The sequence below is a fragment of the Hyla sarda genome, chromosome 2, assembly GCF_029499605.1.
Source record: "Hyla sarda isolate aHylSar1 chromosome 2, aHylSar1.hap1, whole genome shotgun sequence".
Lineage (NCBI taxonomy): Eukaryota > Metazoa > Chordata > Amphibia > Anura > Hylidae > Hyla > Hyla sarda.
The window spans coordinates 239,480,665-239,496,046 of NC_079190.1; the positions used below are offsets into that span (position 1 = coordinate 239,480,665).

Below are 15,382 nucleotides of genomic sequence, written 5' to 3' on the forward strand. Positions count from 1 at the left end.
CTCGCACTACAGTACCCGGATTATATAGTGGGTGATATGCTTTTTTGCATAGATCTCAAGGTGAGCGGCCATCTATAAGCCCCGTGGGGTTGCCCCCCCCCCCACCCACCACCCGATCTATTGAGGGTAAATACACGAGGCGCCGTCCGTCGGTCCTTTCTTTTCTTTTCTCTACAGATATTTTCTGCTCAGTCTTAGTCAGATCCACAGATTGGAAAGGGGCATTCCCCAGCAGGCGTAACATCATCTAAAGCAATACAGGGGAGAACTTCCTCCCTCACTCTATAAATAAATGTGGAGCAGATAGAAAAAGAAACGTGGATCACTCACCACTGTTGCAAAAGCTGTGTTCTATATTGTGAGCTCATTAGCTCAGATGGCTGGTAATGAATAGATGTTACGGCAGGGCAGTATGTGCAGGGAAGAGGCGATGGCACCGTTTCACGCCCACAAGGCGTTTCTTCAGGCCCGGAATTGATGTCACATCACAGGTAGAGCCTTCTTAAATAGTACTAGCATACTCGTGACATAGGTGAGTTAAAGCAAATACATAATGTGGATATATAACTTCACACATCCATGTAAAACATAAGACTAAACCCGGAACCTACAGAAAAGCTGAAAATTCATTACGCTCATTAAAACCAAGAGCACCTGTTGCCTCCAGCTGCGCTATCCAGCGAGCTTCTTTTTGTAATAGAGCACGGAGTCTATCACCTCCTTTTTCTGGGGGATCTATTCTTTCAAGACCTGCAAACCTAATACTTTTTGTATTTCCTCCATGGACTTAATTCATAAGTGTAATAAATCTGATAGCTCCCTGTTTTGTTTGCACAGATCTCACGTGCTCTTATTCTTTCAAATAACCTACGTTTAGTCTTACCTATATAATAGAAGCCACAAGGGCATACTAGGCAATAGACTACAAATGTGGTTTTGCACGTAATAAGTTGTTTGACCTCTACTATCTTAGGTCCTAGTCTGAACACTCTCTTGCCCAGGTTAAGTTCACACATTGAACAATCCCCACCCTTGAAATTACCTTTTGGTAATCTCGCTGTCAAACAATCTGTTTTATTATTTGTTCTTTTCCTCTTAATATTTTTAATGAAATCTCCTATAGTTTTGTTCTGTTTAAATGTGATTATTGGCTTGTTTTCTGCTACATTCTTTAAGTCTGGGTCCTGTTTTAAGATAAACCAGTTTTTACGGATGGTATTACTCAACAAGGCATTCATGGGGGAATAACAAAAGGAAAACATAAATGTATTCTTTCTTCGGCCTCTTTTCTTTTTATGCAATAACTCATATCTGGTTCCTTATTCCGCTTATCTCAATATCCAAAAATTTTAGGGAAGGACCCCCAAACTGATATGTGAATGTCATGTTAACATTATTGGTTTTATTGAGATAGTTAAAGGGGTACTGCCGTGGAAAACTTTTTTTTTGCTAGATCAACTGGTGCCATAAAGTTAAACAGATTTGTAAATGACTTCTGTTAAAAAATCTTAATTCTTCCAGTACTTTTTAGGGGCTGTATACTACAGAGGAAATGCTTTTATTTTTGGATTTCTCTTATGTCACGACCACGGTGCTCTCTGCTGTCCATTTTAGGAACTGTCCAGAGCAGGAGAAAATCCCCATAGCAAACATATGCTGCTCTGGACAGTTCCTAAAATGGACAGATGAGGTCAGCAGAGAGCACTGTGGTAGTGACACAAGAGAAATCCAAAAAGAAAAACATTTCCTCTGTAGTTTACAGCCCCTAAAAAGTACTGGAAGGATTAAGATTTTTTAATAGAAGTAATTTACAAATCTGTTTAACTTTCTGGCACCAGTTGATAAAAAAAAAAAAAAAAAGTTTTCCACCGGAGTACCCCTTTAACAAAGTCGCCAAATGTGTATTCTGATCCCTCCAAGACAACTATAATGTCGTCTACAAATCGCTTGAACAGCTTTATATTCCTGATGTATGGCTTATCGGTTGTTAGGACTAGGTCTCTCTCCAGTACAGACAGAATCAGGTTGGCAAAAGTGCAGGAGACAGGAATCCCCATAGCCATCCCCTGTCTCTGTCTGTACCAGGTACCCTCATATTGGTAGGCTTTATTTTCCAAGATGAATCTCAGTGATTCAGCAATAAATTGGACAAAGTTGGCCGACTTTTCTAAGCCATTTAATACCTCCCGTATTGCCTGTACACCCGTATCATGAGGGATGCAGATGTACAGGCTTTCAACATATATGGAGGTGAGATGATAACCTTCCTGCCAAACGAAATTCTCCAATATCTGGATCAGGTCTCCAGTGTCTTTTAAATATGTAGGCATATTAACCAGAATTGGAGATAAAACCCAGTCTAGATAACTTGACAATGATTCTGTCATTGAGGCAATCCCGGCCACTATAGGGTGGCCTGGGGATTGGCTCAGAGACTTATGAACTTTTGGTAGGATGTACCAGTGGGAATGGCGCGGGTATTCAGGAAAAAGCTTATTTGGCGTAATATTAGAAATAACTCCCTTTTCTGTGTGTCTCCTTAAATGGGACCTCAGTTTTTCTTTTCTTTTAGTAGTTGGATTACTCTTCAATCTTTCAGAGACCATTATATTACCCCAATTGAAACTCGGCTTCAGTAACAGTCTTTTTTTTTTACCAAATGACCACTGCACCTCCGTTATCCGCCTTTGAGACCATGATCTCTTCTTTATTTGCCAGCCATTTTAATGCTTCTTTTTCTTTTCATGGAATATTAGGCCCTGGCTGCGGATAAAGGAATGCATGTGTGTCGTTGAGTACAGTTCTGTAGAAGATGTCTATAGCAATGCCTGCCACAATTGGGGGGGGGGGGGGGGGGGGAATCTTGATTTGTTCCTTTTTGTAAATGGTTTCATTATAATGGTATCTGATGTGTTATCTGAGATTTCTTGTGTTTTTCCACTTGCTTTTCCTCCCTCGCAATGCTACACACTGCTCAGAGCAGTTCAGTGTAAGATGAGCTATGATTGGCTAAGGCTGCAGCCCCCCCCCCCCCCTTCCAGAACTCCAGACTGAATTTCCTGATTTTGGACTTCTGCCAGGCCAGCAGGAGTCCAAAGTCTGTGCAAGAAATAGGGGGAAATGTGCTCTGGACAAGTAGGGAGACACCTAGTAGCAGCTTTTTTTAAAACACAAATAAAACATAGAAAACTTCATTTAATTTTAAACAAAGTACATTAGAAAGTTATTTTTATTTACTGTAAGGAGTGAATATAAAACATTTGTTTAAATGATAGTGCTCATTTAACAGCTCATTGCCTAGGTTACAGACCACCACTCCACCCTAGGTTCGACAATCAGCTGACTGAAGGGGTTGCTATGCTATTGTTAGCTCTGTGGCCTCTTCACTTCAAACCAGGCACAGCGCCATACTTTGGGTAGAGGTTGGACCTGTAATTGCATCTCGTCCCATTTAATTCAATGGGAGAAGCTACAATACTAGATCCAGGAACTAAAAATGTACAGCGCTGTGCCTGGAAGTGAAGAGGCCGCAGAGCTCCTCCAATCGGGGGTCCTCACTGATAAGAAACTGATGTTGTATCCTAAGAATAAGCCAGCAAGAAAAAAAAATCCTGGAAAAACCCTTTAAAGGGGTACTCCGGTGGAAACCTTTTTTTTTTTTTTTTTTTTTATCAACCGGTGCCAGAAAGTTAAACAGATTTGTAAATTACTTCTATTAAAAAATCTTAATCCTTCCAGTACTTATTAGCTGCTGAATACTACAGAGGAAATTATTTTCTTTTTGGAACCCAGTGCTCTCTGCTGACATCATGACCACAGTGCTCTCTGCTGACATCTCTGTCCATTTTAGGAACTGTCCAGAGCAACATATGTTTTCTACGGGGATTTTCTCCTACTCTTGACAGTTCTTAATCTCTTAAGGACGCAGGGCGTACCTGTACACCCTGCACCCGGTCCCGGTGTTTAAAACTGGGTCACGCCATGACCCCACATCACACCGGGTCAGTCCTACTAATAGCCGGACCCTGGGCTAATAGTGCGCAGCACAGATCATTGTGCCGCGCGCTATTAACCCTTCAGACACGGCAATCAAAGTTGATCGCCGCATCGAAAAACAAAATTAAAAGCTTCCCGGCAGCTCAGTCGGTCTGATTGGGACTATCGCGATAAAATCGTGATGTCCCGATCAGCTAGGACACGAGCGGAGGCCCCCTTACCTTGCTCCGTCGCGTCCGATCGGCGTTTGATTGCTCCAAGCCTGAGCTACAGGCTTGAGCAATCAGCCCCCTATAACGCTGATCCATGCAAGGCTATGGCTTTGCAGGGATCAGGCTAAAAGATCAGTGTGTGCAGTGTTATAGCCCCCCATGGGAGCTATAACACCTAAAAAAAATTAAAATAAAAAGTAAATAAAGGTCATTTAACCCCTTCCCTAATAAAAGTTTGAATCACCCCCCTTTTCCCATAAAAACAAACAAATAAAAATAAACATATGTGGTATCGCCGCGTGCGTAAATGTCCAAACTATAAAAATATATCAGTCCTCAAGAGCACAGGGGATGTAGTAAAGAGAAAAGAGAATAGAGGATATGTGGATCCAAATGATTAAAATAAAATACATTTATTATGTGGAATATAATAATAGAAGGTATATAACCGATCCCCTAGCAGGGCCCTTGCATCAGGCGAAAGATATATCCCTAATTGAATAATACTAATACAGGTAAAACAGAAAAATAGCACAAAAAACTATTAGTAGTAAAAATATAATGAATATCCGCTGTAAAAAATGAAGAAGATGGATTTGCAAAGATTTGCTATGGCGGCGCTATATCGATGATATAGTTTTTATCTGGAAAGGCCCGAGAGAAGTTTTTATTCAGGAAATTAATACTAATAATCTTAATTTGAATTTTACCCCACACATAAGCACAGGCAAGAATTTCTTGATCTTTTAATCACTATAGATGTATGTAAATTGATCTGCAGTACGTACCACAAACCCATAGCCAAAAATAGTTTTATCCTTTTTAATAGTTGACACCTTCCTAGATGGCTTTTAAACGTTCCAACGGGCCAGTACCGCAGATTAAAAAGAAATTGCACATCACAGACCAAATTTGAAGAAGAGGCCCAAGCTCGTACTGAAAAATTCTTGGATAAAAATTACCGAAAGAGTGCCTTAGATAAATCTTTTAATCAAGTCCGTGTTTTAGATAGATCTTCTTTTTTTATTGCTAAAGAAACCAAGATACAAACCCAAAATGACGACCCTAAGATTATTTTACCTTTTAATAAAGATTATAAGAAAAATAAAATGATAATTTGAAACAATTGGCATTTTTTAAAGAAGGATAAAATCATTGGACAAAACATACCTGCATAGCCGCCTATAGTTTACACAAAAGCCCCCAATTTATGCATCCAAGTTGCCCCCACAGTAAAACAATCTAACATCTCTACAACACCATCCACATGGTTACAAAGTAAGGGGTTCCACAGATGTGGCACCTGTTAAGCTTGCAAAACCACCAATTTCCCCCCAAAAATTACTGAAGTCATTTCCACATCCAATAACCATACTCACAGAATTTCTGAATGTCTTACCTGTCACAGCAACGGGGTCATCTATCTAATTCAGTGTACATGTCAAAAACAGTACATAGGCCGCACGAAGAGACAATTCAAGGTACGCATGGCAGAACACATCTACAACATAAAAAGAGGTTTAAAAACGCATCCGTTATCATTACATTTCATAGAGCACCACAACCAGAACCCGTCAGAACTTTTCTTCCTAGCCATCCAAAGTGTAAAAAAATGTTGGCGTGGTGGGGATTATATTAGAAAAATGTCAAAGGTGGAATCAATATTTGACTTTGACACAATCAAACCAAGAGGACTCAATGCGGAACTTGAAATTTTCGGGTTCCTTTGATTCCATCTTGTGGTGCGGCCCATCCTCACGACCCGTCACTGGCTGGTCGCCTATCGACCCGGTGATGGTTCCTGGGGTAGATCCTCCCCAAGAATTTTCTACAGTCGAATGTCTACAGCTGAATGCACTGCTTTCGTCCCTTCTATTTGCCTTTCCAGACCCCTTTTATAAGTTTATTTTTATTTTTAATTTTATTTTTATTTCATTTTTATATCTATTTTTATTTTTATTTTATTTTATTCAATTTCATTTTTACTCCCATTCTTGTATTGATGATTTTTTCCCATTTTTTAACTACATATTACATATTCATATTTATCTGTATTTTTATCCCTATTCCCATCTACTCCCATTTTTTACATTTTTTCATACCTATATATCGTTTGTACATCTTTTGTACATTTTCCATATTTAATACACATACAACAGATTTTATATATATACATTTTTTTTTATCCTTATTTCTATACATTTTATTTTTATTTATATTCCCATACTATTTACACCTTCATCCTAATAATGGATAATAAATACTGACTAAATGAGTGATTATACATATCTCTCCCTCTTTCTTCTCTTTTCTCTTCTTCTTTTCCTATTTGTGGATCCATCCCTTATTTTATACTGAACTTCCACTAGCCAGTTTACATGTTTTACTTGCCTCTTTAACCATTATGACATCACTGTATGTAGACCATATAAATACAGACCTTTCTACTCATTATACATACCTTTTGGTCACTGAAGAAAAGGCCTGTGGCTTTGAAACGCGTCTGAACCTGTTTTAAGCACAAAATCCATTGTGTATATCACTTTAAAAGACGCTTATTCCCAGCTTGCAACTGCTGGGTGCCCATGGAATTAGGACCACTACAACGCGCGCACTGCTAGCGCATCATTCAGACATGCACCTGTTGCCAGCCATTCACTCACAGCCCCGGACGGCAGACCTCCTGGATACCATCCCACTAGGCCGGGCCGGACGCCTCTCCGTGCCAGTCCAAAGACACTCGGAGTCCCCCGGAGAACCACTCACCCTGACCGCAACACAGACAGGCACCGCAATACAAGCAAGACATAGCTCTTACAGGACGCAGCTGTACAAGTTCCCTAAGGCTGGGTTCACACCACATTTGTTAAATACGGTTTCCGTATACGGCTGGGAGAAGGGGGAGCAGGGCTTAATCGCGGCACCCGCACTCAGCCGTATTCGGGAACCGTATTTAATGCATGTCTATGAGCTGACCGGAGTGAACCGCAGCCTCCGGTCGGCTTCGTTTTCGGCAGTATGAGGTTTCCCAACCTCAGGCAAAAACGTTCCCGAATACGACTGAGTGCGGGCGCCGCAATTAAGCCCCGCCCCCACTCCTCCAAGCTGTATATGGGAACCGTATTTAACAAAACGTGGTGTGAACCCAGCCTAATGAGGGTGAGTGGTGCTGTGCACCGTGATTCATCGCTGACACTAACTTGCTACATTGTATCCAAGACTGCAACATAGTTGCAGGTCTTATAATTGATGTGATTCCCACGATCTACTACTGACGATCAGCGCTATTACCATTGAGACTTTCTGATGCTTCTGGTACTTGTGGTATTCCTGACATTTGTGATATCTGTGGTACATCATTCATGATTGATGGACTTGGTCCTTGTACATTAATTGAAAGAGACTTATAATAACTGAAAGAGACTCTTTGCAAATCCATCTTCTTCATTTTTTACAGCGGATATTCATTATATTTTTACTACTAATTGTTTTTTTGTGCTATTTTACTGTTTTACCTGTATTATTCAATTAGGGATATACCTTTCGCCTGATGCAAGGGCCCTGGTAGGTGATCGGTTATATACCTTCCATTATTATATTCCACATAATTAATTTATTTTAATTTAATCATTGGGATCCACATATCCTCTATTCTCTTTTATCTTTACTACATCCCCTGTGCTCTTGAGGACTGGTATATACATACATTCCTTTTCATATTGTTTCAGGCCTTTTGGGTGGGGGCATCACCTTTAACCTCGAGCCTCTTTACCCCTCTCCATATCCTAAGTGAGCTACACATTTTTATTCATTATAAAAATATATAGTTAATTAAACGGCACGGTCAATGGCGTATGCGCTAAAAAATTCCAAACTCCAAAATAACGTATTTTTGGTCACTTTTTATATCATAAAAAAATGTATAAAAAGCGATCAAAAAGTCTGATCAATGGAAAAATGGTACAGATTAAAACTTCAGAACACGGCACTAAAAAATGAGCCCTCATACCGGCCCCTACGCGGAAAAAGAAAAAAAGTTATAGGGGTCAGAAGATGACAATTTTAAACGTATACATTTTTCTGCATGTATTTATATTATAGATGGGTATCATTTTAACCGTATGGACCTACAGAATAAAGATAAGGTGTCATTTTTACCGAAATATGCACTGCGTAGAAATGGAAGCCCCCAAAAGTTACAAAATGACATTTTTTCTTCAATTTTGCCGCACAATAAATTTTTTTTCCATTTTGCCATGGATTTTTGGGTAAAATGACTAATGTCACTGCAAAGTAGAATTGGTGGCACAAAAAATAAGCCATCATATGGAATTTTATGTGCAAAATTGAAAGCATTATGATTTTTAGAAGGTGATGAGGAAAAAATGAAAATCCAAAAACGGAGAAATGAGTCCTTAAACCCTTAAGGACGCAGGACATACTCAAACGGCCCCTTTTCCGAGTCCTTAAGGACTCAGGACGTTTGAGAACGTCCTGTCAAATCCCGGCCCCCCGCCGCTAGCCGGAGGGGAGCCGGTGCCCGATGCCTGCTGAAATCGTTCAGCAGGCATCGCGGCATATCGCCCAGGGGCAATGGCCGCAGATCGCTGGACAATTCAGTCCAGCGATCTGCGGCAGATTCCGGGTCAATCGGGTCTCCAGTGACCCGGTATTACAGGCTGTTCGGGGCCATCTCTGACGGCCCCGAACAGCCATAGCCAGAAGGGTTGAGGTGGCACTGGTGCCACCTCACAATCGCCCTGATTCGTCGGCCGGTTTACCGGCCGACCAATCAGGGCACCTGCTACGGGTGTCACTCCCGCAACCCGCTCCGCCCCTCTTCCGGAGCACGTAAGCGGGTGCGGAACGTGGACCCCGGGAGCTGGGGACCCCGATCCCCAGCGTCAATGTTGGGATCGGGCCCCAGGAGCCACGGCGGCGGCGGCGGCGGCGGGACTGACCTGTGCCCGGAGCAGCAGCAGCAGGAGGTGAGTGAGTGACAGCAAAAAGGGCATGCTGGGAGCTGTAGTTAAGCAACAGCAGGAGGCAGACCACCACAACTCCCAGCATTCCCTTATGGGCATGCTGGGACTTATAGTTTTTCAACAGCTGGAGGCACATTTTTTCTATGGAAAAGTGTACCTTCAGCTGTTGTATAACTACAACTCCCAGCTTGCACAATCAGCTAAAGTGCATGCTGGGAGTTGTAGTGGTGCATCTGCTGGTTGCATAACTACAACTCCCAGCATGCCCGTTGGCTGTCGGTGACTGCTGAGAGTTGTAGTTTTGCAACAGATGAAGGCACACAGGTTGTGAAACAAGTAGCAAACCAGTGTGTCTCCACCTGTTGCATAACTACAATCCCCAGCATCCCCAGCCAAAGTAGTATGCCTCCAGCTGTTGCATAACTACAAGACCCAGCATGCCCTTCCGCTGTCCGTACATGCTGGGGGTTGTAGCTTTTGCAACAGCTGAAGGCACACTGGTTGCAAAACACTGAGTTTGTTACCAAACTAGGTGTTTCACAACCAGTGTGCCTCCAGCTGTTGCAAAACTACAACTCCCAGCATGCACTGATAGACCGTACATGCTGGGAGTTGTAGTTTTGCAACAGCTGGATGTTTCCCCCCCCCAATGTGAACGTACAGGGTACACTCACATGGGCGGAGGATTACAGTAAGTATCCGGCTGCAAGTTTGAGCTGCGGCAAATTTTCTGCCGCAGCTCAAACTGCCAGCGAGAAACTACTGTGAACCCCCGCCCGTGCGACTGTACCCTAAAAACACTACACTACACTAACAAAAAATAAAATAAAAAGTAAAAAACACTACATATACACATACCCCTACACAGCCCCCCTCCCCAATAAAAATGAAAAACGTCTCCAGTTTCCAAAACGGAGCCTCCAGCTGTTGCAAAACAACTACTCCCAGTATTACCAGACAGCCACTGACGGTCCAGGCATGCTGGGAGTTATACAACAGCTGGAGGCCCCCTGTTTGGGAATCACTGGCGTAGAAAACCCCTATGTCCACCCCTATGCAAGTCCCTAATTTAGGCCTCAAATGCGCATGGCGCTCTCACTTTGGAGCCCTGTCGTATTTCAAGGCAACAGTTTAGGGCCACATATGGGGTATCGCCGTACTCGGGAGAAATTGTGTTACAAATTTTGGGGGGTATTTTCTGCTTTTACCCTTTTTAAAAATGTAAAATCTTTGGGAAAAGAAGCATTTTAGGTAAAAAAAAGTATTATTTTTTTTACATTTGCAAAAGTCGTGAAACACCTGTGGGGTATTAAGGTTCACTTAACCCCTTGTTATGTTCCCCAAGGGGTCTAGTTTTCAAAATAGTATGCCATGTGTTTTTTTTTTGCTGTTCTGGCACCATAGGGGCTTCCTAAATGCGGCATGCCCCCAGAGCAAAATTTGCTTTCAAAAAGCCAAATGTGACTCCTTCCCTTCTGAGACCTGTAGTGCGCCAGCAGAGCACTTTTCACCCCCATATGGGGTGTTTTCTGAATTGGGAGAAATTGGGCTTCAAATTTTGGGGGGTATTTTCTGCTATTACCCTTTTAAAAAAATGTAAAACTTTTGGGAAACCAAGCATTTTAGGAAAAAAAAATTTTTTTTTTTACATATGCAAAAGTTGTGAATCACCTGTGGGGTATTAAGGTTCACTTTACCCCTTGTTATGTTCCCCGAGGGGTCTAGTTTCCAAAATGGTATGCCATGTGTTTTTTTTTTGCTGTTCTGGCACCACAGGGGCTTCCTAAAGGTGCCATGCCCCCCAAAAATCATTTGTCGCTCCTTCCCTTCTGAGCCCTCTACTGCGCCCGCCGAATACTTTACATAGACATATGAGGTATGTGCTTGCTCGAGAGAAATTGGGTTTCAAATACAAGTAAAAATTTTCTCCTTTTTACCCCTTGCAAAAATTCAAAAATTGGGTCTACAAGAACATGCGAGTGTAAAAAATGAAGATTGTGAATTTTCTCCTTCACTTTGCTGCTATTCCTGTGAAACACCTAAAGGGTTAAAACGCTGACTGAATGTCATTTTGAATACTTTGGGGGGTGCAGTTTTTATAATGGGGTAATTTGTGGGGTATTTCTAATCTGAAGACCCTTCAAATCCACTTCAAACCTGAACTGGTCCCTGAAAAAAAGCGAGTTTCAAAATTTTGTGAAAAATTGGAAAATTGCTGCTGAACTTTGAAGCCCTCTGGTGTCTTCCAAAAGTAAAAACTCATCAATTTTATGATGCAAACATAAAGTAGACATATTGGAAATGTGAATTAAAAAAAATTATTTGGAATATCCATTTTCCTTACAAGCAGAGAGCTTCAAAGTTAGAAAAATGCTAAATTTTCAAATTTTTCATCAAATTTTGGTATTTTTCACCAAGAAAGGATGCAAGTTACCACAAAATTTTACCACTATGTTAAAGTAGAATATGTCACGAAAAAACATTCTCGGAATCAGAATGATAACTAAAAGCATTCCTGAGTTATTAATGTTTAAAGTGACAGTGGTCAGAATTGCAAAAAATGGCCGAGTCCTTAAGGTGAAAAAGGGCTCAGTCCTTAAGGGGTTAAAGGAAAACTGTCAGATATTTTCTCCCGCACTATCCACAGTACTGGTGGATAGTGCGGGAGACGCTGATTAAAACGAGCCCTACCTTACCTGGATCCGCCCGGCCGTTCGTCTGCAATTGTAGTTTTATTCTATGAGTATATCTTGCTGTAACTGGCACGGGCGGGGCTTCTGCACTGACGTCAGTTCCGCTTATGAATATTCATCCCCCCTCCCTCCAGTTCTGCCTCTCTTCGCCGCTCATAACTGGAGGGAGGTTGAATATTCATAAGCGGCGCTGATGTCAGTGCAAGTTAACCTGCAGAACCCCCGCCCGTGCCAGTTACAGTAAGATATACTCATAGAATAAAACTACAATTGCGGGCCAACGGCGGGGCGGATCCTGGTAAGGTAGGGCTCATTTTAATCAGCGTCTCCCGCACTATCCACCATTACCTGTGGATAGTGCGGGAGAAAATATCTGACAGTTTTCCTTTAAGGGGATAAGGACAAATTATGTGCCAGTGTTCTCCAACCAGGGCATCCCGAGTGGTTGCAAAACTACAACTCCCAGCATGCCCGGATAACTAACCAACGGCTGTCTGGGCATTCTGGGAGTTGTAGTTTTGTAACAGCTGGCAGAATCCTGGTTGGGAAAAATTGATATAGACAAGAGGGGCATTTTTTGTTTTGTTTCTGATAATATGTTACTCATAAGAATAAAAGGGAAATTCCAGGTGGAAGGGAAATGCTAAGGTTCTATTTGGGGCGATTTGACATGACAAACCAACCAACCATGAACCAGGACCACCAACCAGTTTTTATCTCTAAGACTAGAAAATAGAAGCAGTCACACAAGGTCTGCCCTAATTCGCATTGCACTGCCTAAGTTTGACACGCCTAGGACGCCGTAACCACAACTTGCGTTTCATCAACACAGAAGAGCCAAACATGCCCTCAACAAACATGTCCGCCTCAGGCTTCAAGGCTACCAGTCACGTGAGAGTCTCCTTATTCTACGTCAGTATTTCGCTGGCGCTTTCACCATTGCACATAGGAGACGGTCACTGACATTTCGACAGACACGCTTCACCCTCACTACACAGTGGAAACAACCGCGACTGACAGCTGACACGTGGGCGGGGACTATCGTTGCAGGGGGGGCCTCACGTGATCCTCTCCGTGAGTGGGCGTGGCTTCCGTTAGAGGAAGCGACGGCTAGAGCAACAGAGGGCGGGGCCGCTGAGGCTGCTGTGTGGAAAGCAGGTGATGGTTCCTGGAGCCGAGCACAGCGTTACTGTACTGGGATTGCCAGGGACTGGAGCTAGTGTGACGGCCATGGAGTGACACGCCTGCGCCTATTATTCTTGTCACAGGAATCATCATGGGGGCCAAGGAGTCCCGGATCGGTTTTCTCACGTATGATGAAGCCGTCAAAAGAGGTGAGAAGCAGGCTAGTGGACATGGGGGGCACTTCTCCTGGGGGAGTGGGTGGCGAGCAGTGACACATGATGACGCGAGTGGAAAGGTCAGTGGCAGCTATGTGACAGCAGGCGGCACCCCGTGTGGTGGGCTCCGGGACCCCGGGCTGTCTGTGCCTGCAGAGGAATGCTGAATACTGGGTCCTGCAGCCTCTCGTCCCCTCTTTCCCTGCCCATTGATTTCTTCATGATACGCAGCTATCAGTGCACCATACTAGGGGACCCCTGGAGATCAGTCATCAGTGCACCATACTAGGGGACCCCTGGAGATCAGTCATCAGTGCACCATACTAGGGGACCCCTGGAGATCAGTCATCAGTGCACCATACTAGGGGACCCCTGGAGATCAGTCATCAGTGCACCATACTAGGGGACCCCTGGAGATCAGTCATCAGTGCACCATACTAGGGGACCCCTGGAGATCAGTCATCAGTGCACCATACTAGGGGACCCCTGGAGATCAGTCATCAGTGCACCATACTAGGGGACCCCTGGAGATCAGTCATCAGTGCACCATACTAGGGGGACCCCTGGAGATCAGTCATCAGTGCCACCATACTAGGGGACCCCTGGAGATCAGTCATCAGTGCACCATACTAGGGGGACCCCTGGAGATCAGTCATCAGTGCACCATACTAGGGGGACCCCTGGAGATCAGTCATCAGTGCACCATACTAGGGGGGACCCCTGGAGATCAGTCATCAGTGCACCATACTAGGGGGACCCCTGGAGATCAGTCATCAGTGCACCATACTAGGGGGACCCCTGGAGATCAGTCATCAGTGCACCATACTAGGGGACCCCTGGAGATCAGTCATCAGTGCACCATACTAGGGGACCCCTGGAGATCAGTCATCAGTGCACCATACTAGGGGACCCCTGGAGATCAGTCATCAGTGCACCATACTAGGGGACCCCTGGAGATCAGTCATCAGTGCACCATACTAGGGGACCCCTGGAGATCAGTCATCAGTGCACCATACTAGAGGACCCCCTGGAGATCAGTCATCAGTGCACCATACTAGGGGGACCCCTGGAGATCAGTCATCAGTGCACCATACTAGGGGACCCCTCTGGAGATCAGTCATCAGTGCACCATACTAGGGGACCCCTGGAGATCAGTCATCAGTGCACCATACTAGGGGACCCCTGGAGATCAGTCATCAGTGCACCATACTAGGGGTCCCTGGAGATCAGTCATCAGTGCACCATACTAGGGGGACCCTCTGGAGATCAGTCATCAGTGCACCATACTAGGGGGACCCCTGGAGATCAGTCATCAGTGCACCATACTAGGGGACCCCTGGAGATCAGTCATCAGTGCACCATACTAGGGGACCCCTGGAGATCAGTCATCAGTGCACCATACTAGGGGGACCCCTGGAGATCAGTCATCAGTGCACCATACTAGGGGACCCCTGGAGATCAGTCATCAGTGCACCATACTAGGGGACCCCTGGAGATCAGTCATCAGTGCACCATACTAGGGGACCCCTGGAGATCAGTCATCAGTGCACCATACTAGGGGGACCCCTGGAGATCAGTCATCAGTGCACCAATACTAGGGGACCCCTGGAGATCAGTCATCAGTGCACCATACTAGGGGACCCCTGGAGATCAGTCATCAGTGCACCATACTAGGGGACCCCTGGAGATCAGTCATCAGTGCACCATACTAGGGGACCCCTGGAGATCAGTCATCAGTGCACCATACTAGGGGGACCCCTGGAGATCAGTCATCAGTGCACCATACTAGGGGACCCCTGGAGATCTAGTCATCAGTGCACCATACTAGGGGGACCCCTGGAGATCAGCATCAGTGCACCATACTAGGGGGACCCCTGGAGATCAGTCCATCAGTGCACCATACTAGGGGACCCCTGGAGATCTAGTCATCAGTGCACCAGACTTGGGGGGACCCTGGAGATCAGCCATCAGTGCACCTATACTAGTGGGACCCCTGGAGAAGCGCATCAGTGCACCCCATACTATGTGGACCCCTGTGAGGATCAGTCATGCAGTGCAGCATACTAGGGGGGACCCCTGGGTGATTAGCCCATCAGTGCGACCAAGTTGGGGGGGAAACCCAGGAGATCATCCATCAGTGCACTATGCTGGGGTAA

At 44.4% G+C, this 15,382-nt stretch overlaps 1 protein-coding gene across 1 annotated transcript in view; it reads left to right on the forward strand.

Annotated features, from left to right (window-relative positions):
* Nucleotides 1-400: 400 nt before the first annotated feature.
* The window catches only part of USP32 (ubiquitin specific peptidase 32), a 252,360-nt gene continuing 237,378 nt past the window's right edge, over nt 401-15,382 (forward strand). The window contains exon 1 of the mRNA XM_056556716.1: nt 401-532. The gene's annotated coding sequence lies outside the window, so the exon portion shown is untranslated. The remainder of the gene's footprint in view (nt 533-15,382) is intronic.